Source organism: Synchiropus splendidus, chromosome 1 (genome assembly GCF_027744825.2).
Source record: "Synchiropus splendidus isolate RoL2022-P1 chromosome 1, RoL_Sspl_1.0, whole genome shotgun sequence".
Classification (NCBI taxonomy): domain Eukaryota; kingdom Metazoa; phylum Chordata; class Actinopteri; order Syngnathiformes; family Callionymidae; genus Synchiropus; species Synchiropus splendidus.
Window position 1 is genome coordinate 16,748,104 of NC_071334.1, and position 13,221 is coordinate 16,761,324.

The 13,221-nt window shown below is 40.1% G+C and overlaps 1 protein-coding gene across 1 annotated transcript in view; it reads left to right on the forward strand.

The window, feature by feature from the left end:
• The window catches only part of ncanb (neurocan b), a 166,570-nt gene that overhangs the window by 5,673 nt on the left and 147,676 nt on the right, over window positions 1–13,221 (forward strand). The window lies entirely within an intron of this gene.

Sequence of the window (13,221 nt, forward strand, 5' to 3'; positions counted from 1 at the left end):
TTAGGTTGTCTGGAAGTGTCGGTCGTTCACCTAGGCAACAGCGTCACTGGCTAGGCCGATTCACTGAAGTCTGACTTCCCATTGTCGGTATCTGGTCGGAACCGATTGAGTGTTCGCCAGAATGGATCTCGTGACCAGCCACCGGAGCTGACCCGATTTTAATTCCAATGGCTTTCAAACAATTTTACTATCAAATCCCTCCCGCTTCTGAGAGCCATGATAATGTGCTTGTCTGGCGGATGCCCCTATTTCGAGTGGATAGATGAGCTTTACAGACAGGTGCCATAACGCTCCGAATGACAATTTGCCTTTCGGAAATCAGCCTCTGGCTTCATTGTGTTCTCTGAAATTGAGTTAGCCCGTCAGCAGCATCTTCCCCCGTCCTTTCCTCCTACCCCCCTCTCATTCTTTGTTGCGGGTTTTATGCTAAATCCTGCCAATGCCTCTCAAGAACTCACAATACAGTCATTGTTAAAGTCAGAGATATTGGATATTGTGTGTCTGTTATGGATTCTGAATCCTGACCTTCAATATTAAGGTACCATTACACCACACTTATATCACTTATTGTAAGGTGAGTGTTGCTCTCAAATCAAATCAATCTTCTGTGCAGATGAATGTGAATGAGGAAACTTGGCTTCAAAGTTGTTTCAATGTTGTTTCGATGTTTCAAAGTTGTCGGTGAAGTTTCAGTCTCTGAGTACTGTGTGGTGAACTGTCGAGCTGTTCGTACCGACCTCCTTGTCTTGACTCGTGACTTATGAGATGTAGGTGTGATCTCAAGTTCTTCATCTTGCTAACTTGCCAATGTAAAGTTATGGAAGCAATGCTGTAACAGCAGAGACGCCGCGGCGCAATTAGCTGGAATTCATTTTCCTAATCAATGAGCCCCGGGTGAATTTTCTAAACAGGCTGACTGTGTTTTTCCGATTTGTTTTGTCCGGTTGCGTTGGAGGCTGGATAGTAAACTCAATTTCTCCAGAAGTGAACAGGAATGCTGGGGACCACAGTCATGCATCACTGTCCAGCTAAACCCAGATTTGCCGAGGAAATATGATTTCCTCTCTATTAGCACAACTTCTTGCCCAACGCAGTGAATTGTGAACAAGCCGCTGTATTTTCCGACCACATCCCATTTGCCAGGTGGCTGGTGGTTGGACTTTGTGTTTGAAACAGGAAATCAACCCGTTAATCCGGAGCACTGATGGTGAAAATTGTTGTGGCTGAAAAGTGATGTATGTAGGCGACAGAGAGACAAATATGAATTTGATTATTTCTTTCTTTTGACGAAAATAGGTTTTATATTCTTCTGTAATGATTTTGAAATGATGTGACTCATGCGTTATGCTTGAATGTGAGTCTATAGTATTTCTGAACATCTAAACAGTCTAAGATTGTTTTACTTCATAATAACCTAATACAGAATCAATTTTATTCCCTTAATAAGTATATTCATTACAGGACAGCTATGTTTACTAACCCAGCTGAATTTCCCCACTGTGGGAGTAATAAAGGCCCTCAAATCTAATCGTCTGCTCATTTCTTATGATGGATGTAAGGTGACAATTTTAGAGGCCTCCCATGTGTATCGATAAGCTCCTGACCTTGTTGCTAGAGCTCAGATTTTCCTGTCTTGGACACATTTGATAACTTTGGAACTGAGAAGACACACTCACACCTCGAAAGTTGCTATGTGGACAGCACAAGAAGGGCAAGAAGGACCAATAAATAGAGCTGAATGACACAACACAAATTAATGAATGACACAACTGCAAACTCTACATCGCGACTTTCCGTCAATGTCATCAGATAATTGGTGCATTAGAAAAGCTCTTGGCCTGCGTTCCTTATCGCAACTCTTCATCGTTTCATCTAAATGGCATTTGCCTTTATAATGTGTGAAAAACATGATGGACACTCCAAGTAAGAGACCTGCAAACAACTCAAACACTTCTCTGCTTGTTTGTGTTCTGAGTCAAGGTAAATATACACGCATGCATATATACGCAAGCTTCAAAGATGACACTGAAAGCTCCGGTTTACTCATTCACTGTGATCGGCTGAAGGGCTTAGAGCTTTGTGTTTCCATTCATTTTAAAAGAGCATTTGAAAACGTGAGACTCATCTGACAAACCTTTTCTATTCATCAAACTCTGTCATAAATGCTTGCTCATTCTCTATAGAGTATGTTTTGAAGTTATTAAGGTAGGACTAATACCAGCGCATTTTTGAATAATCACCTAAGAATACTGCATGTCATGTCCTGGAAGTGCATCATTTTAAAAGTAGACGTTAAGGAGTAATAAGCAGCAATTTGTCATAATTGCCTAAGAAATGACCCAGGTGCAGATGATTGCAGGCTGACAGAAGGCACGGACACAAGATTAAATTAATACATTTAATACAAACAAATCACAATAAACTGACGACAAAGACAGGAACTGAAGGCGCCGGAGCCAAAACACGAACCGGGATATACACAGACGGACTGGGGAAAAATTTGTAACAAAAGAGAGGTGAATCAATGTCAACCTTCAAAACTAGGGAGAACACAAAAACACTCGGATAATCACCAGGTCCAGATCAACTAAAAGCGTTACGTGGAGGAGAAACACTCATACTCACACGAAGGAAAAAAGATTAAGACAAACGTCAAATGAGAAGTGAGCTTAAAACACTCACGCAGTTAAACTTACAAATTTAGGGAGACAGGAACAGAAGCAGAGTGAGGAGGAGAAAACAAAACTAAGAAGGCGGCTGAAGAGAAATGGAAGCGCACACAAAAATCTAGAAAGTCCAAAGGTTCAACGAGGAATATAAGTCGCGGGAGATTTACAGAGTGACACGAAGTGACCATCTAGCGGCCAGCAGTCTGGAGCTCGCCAGGTGATATCCACAGGAGAGTTGATGACGGGATGAGCTCCAGCTGCGCTGCCATGAGACACAGGAAAAGGAAACTACAGGGGGGTTAACAAAATAAAAGCACGCGGAACAGACCAAGAATAAGAGCACAGAGTGTGGAACGTGACACAATTGGGCCTTTAAAGTCACCTTGTTGATTGCTTCCTCTTACATATAATAACTATAATAATACTGAAGGTCCTATTCTGCTCTGCTTCACATGAGGCAAAAGGACGGGATTATAGTATAGCTACCATTGAGCCAGTTTTTTGTGGGTGAGCCAGAAAGTCATCTTTCACACATTAAACATCTGAGTATTTACTGAGTAATGTGGCTAAAGATAAGAACATCATTCCTCTTTCTAATTTCAACCTTTTTCTTCCTTTGTTCATATCCATCCACATATACAAATACAAATACTAGTGTGAGTAGCTTTAACCATCATCCATGTGATTTATACGTCTTCATCGTCTATGCATTGTAAATGTAAATGAAAACTGCTTTAATGAATAAAACAATTCCCACCCAACATGTATGAGGCGCAGTGAATCACCACATTAGATGTGAAAGGCAAGTGTGATGTGTTGGCTCCTTGATCACAGATGCATGGATGCAGTTTGATGTGAGGGTTGCCAAACATCATCGAGCTAGTGTTTGTGCACATCATCTTTTTTTAGCTCTGTTGTGTCACACATGATGTTTGACTCAATCCGTTAACTCCAGATAAAGCACAAGTTCATTTTATCTTGAGGAAAAAGAAAAAAACAACAAAAAAAAAAACGCTACAGATGCTGCATGACTACTGTATTTCTCATTGATTTCTGCTCAAAAAGCTTTTACACTGTTGGTGATAGCGATATGATTTTCATTATAGGAATTGATTAATTAAATCTGAATAATCCTCTGCAGACTATGTGACTTACATGCATCATATCTTTGTGTACCTTAGCTTGGTTTTATAATAGGAGCAATACACAAGCGAAGAAATATGACTTCAAATTCAAGCAACTGATAAAATAAATAGCAACTTTTTACCCTTGTATTGTTTCACAATTTACATTTGAGGTTTCTATTTCTATTATCTTTCTCACCTCCACAATGACACTAAACTTCACAGAGCTTATTCATTTTCTGTTGATCCTTACATGTAGTTTATTTTTTTAAATCCAGTAATCTTCTACATCAGACATGAAATCATGCAAGTTTGAGACATTATTGAGCATCACAGAAAATGTATCTCTTATACAATGTAGTGTAGTACATTTATAATTATACAATATTAATATTGTTGGAATTGCTTGTGCTACTAATAAAGAAGTTATTGACAGATGGAGGAATGCTGAGTGAAGGGAGTGTGGTTGAGTTGAAGTTACAGGTGCAGCACAATGGCAGGAGTGAAGCACACTGGAGGCCTGAGCAGACATTGTAACTCAGTAGAGGGTTCAAGGCCAGACGCAGGAGGCTGGAAAGTACCATCTTCTCCAGGGCTGAATGGAGCTGGTCCCGATTAGAACCACCTGGGTCCGGAGGAGGGGAGCATGCCTTGTGATCGTTGCCATGATTACAGCGACGCAGCCCACATAGAGAAACTTTTGTGTGTAAAGGGTCAAGACCTCAGATAGTTTTTTGTCGCTCTGCCGGACTACTGCTCAGGCTAAGTCAGGTGTAGTTGCTAACCCAGAATTCTGCTTCTGTATTAGACCCCTCTGTCAGGGAATACATTTCTTGGATATAACTTACTTTCTCACGAGTAAACGAACGCGTGGAGATACACGGGAGGTATTTCCAGCATATATGCAATGAGTTATGTGCTGCTTGGCAAGAACCAAGAATAGTCTTGATTTATATGTCATCATTAGCTCTGTGTTGTGGGCAGAATCTGGCGATAGAATATGTATTTCAGTACAGAAGAGGAGATACTTTATCCTGTGATCACCATAGTGCTCGGCTATATTGTCATAATAAGAGCCATTGTGTTAAGGGAAAGAAAATATACTGAAGAAAATGCACTTATTTGTTATTTGTGTACAAACTGCATTCTGAACTTAGAGTAGTTGGACCTTCAGTAATATTTCACAGTGCAACAGGGGCAGGAGCAGCTTCCTTAATCAATGAATTCAGCACATTCTCACGCTACAGTGTAATATATTGACGATCGTCAAGTGGTGATCCCAGAGTGTCGCCTAAGTCAGCCATCCGTGTTGCATGTTGACGGACCAATTGAACCAAATGTCTGTGACATTTGCTTACGCCGTAGGCAGTGCTTCACTGGACTGTCCAATGCGCATGACATCTGGATGTGGTCAGTGAACTGAGGGCATGAAGGTCCACTCAACATTTGTCAGTATATTGTTAACGTAACTCCATAGTGCAGAGTGCCAGTCTTATCTCTTCAGATTCAACCATTGCTGGTGTTAGCACTGAAGCAATGTCTCAACCCAGGCTTCAAGGTTTGCAAGAGCTCAATGTCTGCTACAAGGAGTGGAAGGTCATGGTTTGAAGCCTTAATACTACTGAAAACACAAACAAATCCAAGTTTTTATTAGTTCAATAATGGCACAGCACGCTTTATAAGATCAGTACGGTATCGTGATATTTTAGTGTTTTAACATTTTGTTATACCCCTAATCACCACAGCACATTTCTTATAATTGTTGATGTCTTTTTTCTCTCCAGCTTTGAGCAAAAGTGTCCTCAGGACAGTCATCTGACATCACTGAGCAGATCAGGTTCTAGCCTTTGTAGATTTGACGAAATGGTTTTATGCACATTGTCAGAGGCACGATTGTCAAATTGTGCTGCCAAAGTTTTCCTATCCAGGATTGAGGCCAATCTCTTACTAGCATGCTCTAAACTTCAGCTGGATACCAGCACCTTTGAAAAGTAGCGGAAATTATTTCACAGACAATAAGCCGCTTATGTTCTTAAAAAAAAGGGATCCTTGTTCTGTCGGTTTTAATTTCTTAAGCTTGTGGAACTGAGTTGCTTGGTTGCCCCTAGAGACCCCCTAGTGGTACACCATGTTCAAGTATTTATCGGTCTCTTACAGCATTGAATCTGCAGTAGCTGATAAGACACTGTACTTCTTTTCTGATGGACACCATATTTAAGGGCAGAAAGACATGAGACGATCCCAAATGTGCCCTTCATTGTAAAATCTCAGACTAGATATTCAAATTTTCCTTGCCGTCAACAGACGATCCACGTCTGTGTTCTTTCTTATCCAGCAGAAATCCTTTTTTCCACCAAGGCCCTCTGGTTAATTACCCCCAGTGGTAGAACAAATTGTGAATATAAACTCTGTTAAGTCCCGCATGAATTCTTTTCCTTGAAGTCTGATCGTGGTGTGGTCCAGACATAGGCCCCTGTGGAGGGTGTCGGCATGCCAGCGCTTTTCTCTTCCATTAATTACTGCTCATGTCTCAGACTAGCATTTGAAGGACTAGCATCACTTTGTTTTTCTTTCTCTCTGTCATCATCTGCTCATTTTCAACAGATTTTCTCTTTCAGAGTCTTATATCTATATCTAAACTCACCATGGGTGTGACCTTTTTGCATGAATTTGCCTCGCGCCTCATGCTTTGTGAGAGCCACCCGCTGCTGTAAGGACTTTGTCATGGTGCTAGATGCCACAAGATTTCACAATGGTTAATATCGTGTCTCCACTCCTTCCATCAACTGAAAAAACAAAGCTTTTTAGTCAGTAAGGTCGAATATTCCTGGTATTGATTGGCCTATCAAATAGTGCAATATATTGTACTATTACTGTCAGACCATTTGGAACTACAGCGGAATGTTGCTGATGTGCTCTACTTTTCATTCTTTGCTGCCTCTTTGCTTTTTAAATTTATCACAGGAAATTCAGAAGCCTACTGGCGTGAGAAACCAGACAGGTAATGAAGATTTCATCTCCTCTAACTTAATGGTCTAACAGATTCCACCAAACACCATGTGGTTTCACTAGCACGACTCTGACAGTCTGTCACGCAGTGCAGATCTTACTGAGGCTGCATGTGTCTTCCACTGCTGTCGGTTGTAACACCTTTTTACATTTTATAACCAGTATAGAGAGAAGTACATATACTGTGCAAAAAATGGCGGTGAGACATTTATGATAAATACTGTATAATTATTTCTTTGTAGCCCATAGAAGGTCAGGCCCGTCATGAGCTACTGGAAGGCAAATGCTCATAGGTAATGATCAGTGATAAGTGAACCAAGAATCTCAAGACGCACTACACTTGCAACAGTTATTTTGTTCCACACTCTGAAGGATATATAAACTGATGAAATTGTCCTTGTTTACACAAAGCAAAAACTGTGCAGTCCAATTTAGATGCGCGTGGTCATGTGGTAGACATATAATCTTTATTGAACAGGCAGGACCAACATGACCGTCCAAAACCTAGCAACACATGCCTCTACGTGAGTCCCCACATCAATTTTGGAATCTGTGTAAGTTTTGTGGATGGCTAAGGTCATCTCAAATTGCTGAAATGCAAATGCCTTGTCCTCCAGTGAGTGAACAAATTTTCGTATGAAGTGGTCGGTTAAAGACAGATGGCGCAAAACATTTAGTCTGGCTGAGTAATGCTATTGGATGATATATATTTCTCTGGGTAATTTTTATTGATGCTTATAAAAGCCAGACAACATCAACAATCATCAGCCAATGAACCTGTTTTCTCTCTTACAATATACTAAATCAGTATAATTGTATTGTTCATATTTTTGTATTTCACTGTTAAATAAATCAGTGGGAAACGAACAATCCCCCTAAAATTGAGACTGAAAAAATAAATCATAGTTTTTAAAGTCAAACTCCTTTCGTATATCTTTCTCTGCTTCATGTGCTCACGTGTCTGGACAGATGAAACCTAATAATGACTTTTTCCTTAATTGAATCCACCTAGACAGACACCTGACGCCAAAATTCCATGATGATATTTATGTGTAATTACGTGCTTCAAGTGATCAATTGCAATTGCAGTGCAAGATTAAATCCTAATTTTACTGCAAGCAGAAATTCACAGATCATGACAGGTGCAAGACTTACAGTACGTACACAGATCATGACAGGTGCAAGAGTTACAGTACGTACAGGATTCTTCTGAGCTAAATATGTCACGCAATCCTTTTGACTTGAACCTTCTTTCTGCCCTCGATTAAGTCCCTGCCATTCTATATGCGATTTAACTCCTCTGAACTTCAAGAAGTTCTTTTCCCCACTTTTCTGAATGGCATCACTATGTAGATAATTCCATACCATAGGGTTTCTTTTCACCTTCTTTCCTTGCAGACAAACACATGGTTAATGGCTCAATAAGGGGACTTGCGTGGATCTCAAGTGTACTGTTTACTCAGTCTGACTGCGGTAAATTTCATCTCCGCTAGTTGTGTATTCAACCGTATTTGATTCCATGACAGTGAAAATGTGTCTCCCATTGCAGCATCCGCACCAAACAGCGTTGCCATGCCACTCCGTCAAAACCCTCCAGTAAATAGGCCAAAATGGAGCTGTGATGTGTTTAATGAGCAAACTGGTGCAATCACTGAGATGTTTCTGTTTATTAGTCTAATGATGTGTGTTAATATATTTCTGCGTTTGATAATTTCTGATAATTATCATGGTTTATTTTTATTTCACAACTACAGAAATGATTTTATTTATTTATTTTACTAATTCATTGGCTTTAATTCCAGGAAAGAAATACAAGCTTTCTAGAGATTGGCAAAATGCATGAAATTTGAGAGTTGTGATCACGCTTTTTTTTAACTTTTACCCCCAATATAGTCTCATTCCATTCGAGGGGTTTTAAATAGCAATTGATACATTGATCTGTGTGGAACGAATGGAGAGCCATTCCATGGCTTAACTAACCCTAACATCCGTCTGTATTCATGTGTCGCTCACCATACAATCACAGTTCACTATTTGTCGAGGACTTGAATGAATGAAATGGAAGGGAAGTGCTTCATTGAGCGATCCATTATGATAAAAAATCATGTGAAACGCTGGACTAACAAACTCAGATATGCGGATCATCAAATCTCTGTGACTATGTATGTTGTTGTTAAATGTTTTCTTGAATCAAATGTGTTAAAACTACGCTCATAAACATAAAATCCTCCTGAATCTACACATGATGCTTCGTCTGGGTCTGTGTTTCTCTCGCGGCAGCGACGGAGCGGGTCATAAGTCAGCTGATCGGACAACCATCTGCAGTCTTGTCTGAACTGTTGAGAGATTGTTGTGTACAATTAAAACCACTATCATGAACTGCAGTCATCCACACTGGAATGCAGTGGTGTCGCGCTTTGGTTTTGGTTTCATACAGTGCAGAACTGCAGGCCATGCTGTGATTTCGCTTTTGCTCTCACAGTAAAGTATGAATAACGTCAACACATAGTGTTTGGTTACAAAGTTTTCCCGGATTCATGTCACTTTTCACAGGTTGATTTGCTGTCTGTACGTACCTCTCCACTCCAACTTGAAGTGGTGCGGCGGGTCGGTCTGCAAGAAATAGAATCCTGGCTGATTTGAAGCGGTGCAGCAATGTGCAGTAGTGTGCAGTACCCAACTCTGTTGGCGGTGGAAATTGATAGACTGAAAACACTTGATTCTTTTTGAGAAACTACGCTGCAGCCCTGTTGCAGTTGCAGTAACGCATTCGGTAGAAGTTGGGGATGATGTCAATATAGGCCGCAAAAGTTCTCTTTCCCAAAGTCAATATGTTGTGCCATGGGAGTGAGGATGGGAATGGAGCAAAAAGGTCCTTCATTGCAGAGCGACAGTTGATGAGAACCATGGCTTTTATTTTGACTTCATATTTCACCCTGAGGAGCTGATGCTTAAGCCCTGATAGAACTGACATCAACATCATGGTAAAAGTGGGTGCAACATTAACGGATCTTTGTTTAAAAATAAAAAAATTAAATAAAGAAGCGTGTCGAACTACACATTCTAAGCATTCTGCCGAGTACGTCAGTCCATGGTTACTTCCATCAGTGTTTCAGTGCAAGACCAAGGAAATGCGGTGCACCCAACGTCAACATCATGAGGTCCAAGACAAGATATTTGCAGATATTTGGAGTGTTAATTGATGCGTGTCTGAAAGCGAATGAATGAATGACATACTGTGAATCCCTTCCAGCAAGACATAAGACTACGTTTTTCAGAGAATTCATTCAGCAGATATTGAGCAAGGGGTGAAGTACACCATGGACATCCCACCAGTCCATCAGAGACAAATGACCTCTCATGTTCACCAATTACCCTGAATGAATGGTTTTTGTGACTGTGTCTTAGAACTCCTCCCCACAAACAGGGCCAACATGCATTCTCCAAAAGCTGAAAGGAGAAAAGGGGGAAATTTTGCTCCTGTGTTGAGATGCTTCTCAAAAATAAATGATTTATTTCTCTAGTCACACAAACAAGCATCTTCCATTTCTCCAGACGCGTCTCTAGTGTAATTCCATTTAACTTGCGTTGCACATTTGGGGCAGAAATCCATGTCTCCTGTAAATGTTTTCTGTTATTTATTCTCTAGTGAGATCATTACAGAGGAAAAGCTGAAGGCGACCATATGGACCGACTGCTGCTTAGCGCTGTTCATTAGTCAAATACATTCTGGTAGTCACCGATTAAAACAAAAGCAAGACGCTTGACGTGACAAAAGAATATGATGGCTTGTTTCGGGATGCATGCAGATTAAATAGGGACTTTTTTTGGGTCTTATCTTACATTGAATGTTTTTGTTTTTCATCTTAAAATACCTTTAAATCACCGCCAAATGAAAAGCAAGTCTTTTTAACTTGAAGATTGTCAATCCCCTTCTCTAATGTATTTGTTTTATTCGCTTCAGTCAAGCACATGAGCCCCATTTATGCTGTATTTGATGCCAGACATTCAGAAAATTACGTTTGACGATAGATTCAAAAACCCCAACTTGTGCACACTTTCTTTAACGATTGCATCATTATAATAGGACATTAAAGCAGCAGTTTCCCTGCTTTTTCATCTCATTTAACTCCTGAAGTCAGAAGAAAGAGCAGCATGATGAAGATTTGAGATGGCCCCAGGCATTTTCTGCAATGCTAAAATATGCGAAACAAGAGGTGATTATTATGCCTAACTTTGTCTATGGAGGCAGATTATTTTGTTTTTCACTGGAAGATGCATTTTAATATTTTGAGGTGTTAAATTCCAACTCACTCAATCTACAATATATATTATTTAAGTAGTGCTTGGGCTCTTCAAAAAATATATACATTTATTTTTCAATTTCTGTGTCTCATCTGAGGCTAAAACACATCACACATGCAGATACATTAAACATTCACTTGTTTCATTCACTTAACCCCCACAGCTTTGCGACTGTGATCTTTGTCTGGTGCATCTTCTCCCCACAAACAGAGTCAAATCAATAGTCATAATATGAATGCTTTCTTTAGCACTAAGGAAAGTTAAACAAGACATTCGATATCGTGACCAACCCTTATTATAATTAATAAAAGAAATAATAGCTCTTTGACTCGGAATTCCGATTTTCTGGTCACTTGAAGGAGCACAGATGCAGTGGAGGGGAAGAATAGCTTTGTGAGGTGGCTAGTTGGGTAGCGGCAGCAGGATGGAAAATGGCTGCTGTGTCAGGCTACTTTCCAGGAGACATGTTCCAAAAGTATATATGATGAGCCAATTTTTCCAGGCAAGGAAAATACCTGTTCAAATCGGGCAGAAAACCCAGTCGCAGGAAACAGTTGAGTTGTTGATGAATGCAATGATACCATGTAGACTGGTGTTGATATGTTTTCTCCGGGAGAATAGATGGATGTCCAGCTACTGTAATGACTAAAAATATATATTTTTGTATGTATATATATGTATTTTATCAGCAGGCCTTGTTACCCAAACAGGTGGGAAGCACCAACAATTTTGGGGGGAAATTTTCTTGTGCCAAATGCTCTCTTCTGGTCCATTTTCACTGGCTGTCTTTTCTGATAAAGTAAATCCCCAGGATGCTGATGCCACATGCTGTGTTGTGAAGCCTGATTGTGATGAGAGAGGTCTGTGTTTGATGTCCTGCAGACTGGCGTTTCAGAAAGAGCTGCCTCGTCAATGACTGGCTGAAAAATCCCTACTGGACTGACAGGGCACCATAGGGAGCGGGCGAATATGAGGAGGGAGAAGAGACATTTTCAGAAAATAGGACAAAAGATTGTGAGGCTGGGCAAAATAATGGAAGTACTACATATGGTGTTACTTTCAGCCTTTTCTCTTGAGAGAAAACAGTTAAATTCACCACACTTTTTTATGGATAACAGAGCTAGTTTAAATTGAAATTATATATTTGGTGTCATGTCATCTAGCTATCTATCTATCGTCGTGAAGAAGTGTTCAAACAACACTGCTCCCTCAAGTCGTATGCAGAATTGCAGAATTGGCATCTGTTGTTGATGTAGACCGGGTTAGGTCTACATTGTGCAACTGACATAAGTGATAACGGCTACGTGGCAATATTTACTGTAAACTCAGACAAAAGACATTACAGCTGAGTGTAACACTTCTCATGCACAATTTCCTGTGGTGGCACAGGACCGGAAAGGTTTAATACGACCAACCTATTCATGCATTTGAAGCAGCGTCGCAAACAAGACGGAAGAGTCGAAAACGCAACAAACGTCTAAGAATAAAATAAAAATAAATAGGGCCCATGTTGCTTTAAGAGTCCATGGTTTCATTGTATTTATTTAGGTTATTTTATCAAATTGTAGAATACAGTAGGAATTATCTTAAAGGTGAAAATGTATGTAACCAGTTGGTTTAAAATAATTTTTTTTAATCATAATTTTTTCTCATACAGTTGCTGACTATTGTTCTCAATTTGTGTAACATCACTTGATGAAAGTATATATGAATCATGCTCACATTGTATCAGATTGATAGCCGCCATTACGCAAGGCTTCAATATCGGTATTGAATCAGAGGTGAAAAAGATTTATTGGGACAACCCTACTTTTTGGCTTTCCATAATTCTGCTCACTGTGTTACCCGTTACAGGAAACGCTCTGCACGTAGTTTTGGTGGTTATATATTAGCAGATTATGAGGCCGACATTGATACCATTATGAATGATTCATGTGTACAAGATGAGAGAGTCAATGTAAGTCTCAATGTTAAGAGGGTTTGGTGTCCGAGTTGCCTGCTTTAGACGAACACTTCTGTCAGAGATAGAGAGATAAATGCCTGCATCACTTGGCTGCCCTCTGCATCGTCGACGCCTTGAAATGGTAACTGGTGCAGTTGATCGGTTTCTGCTG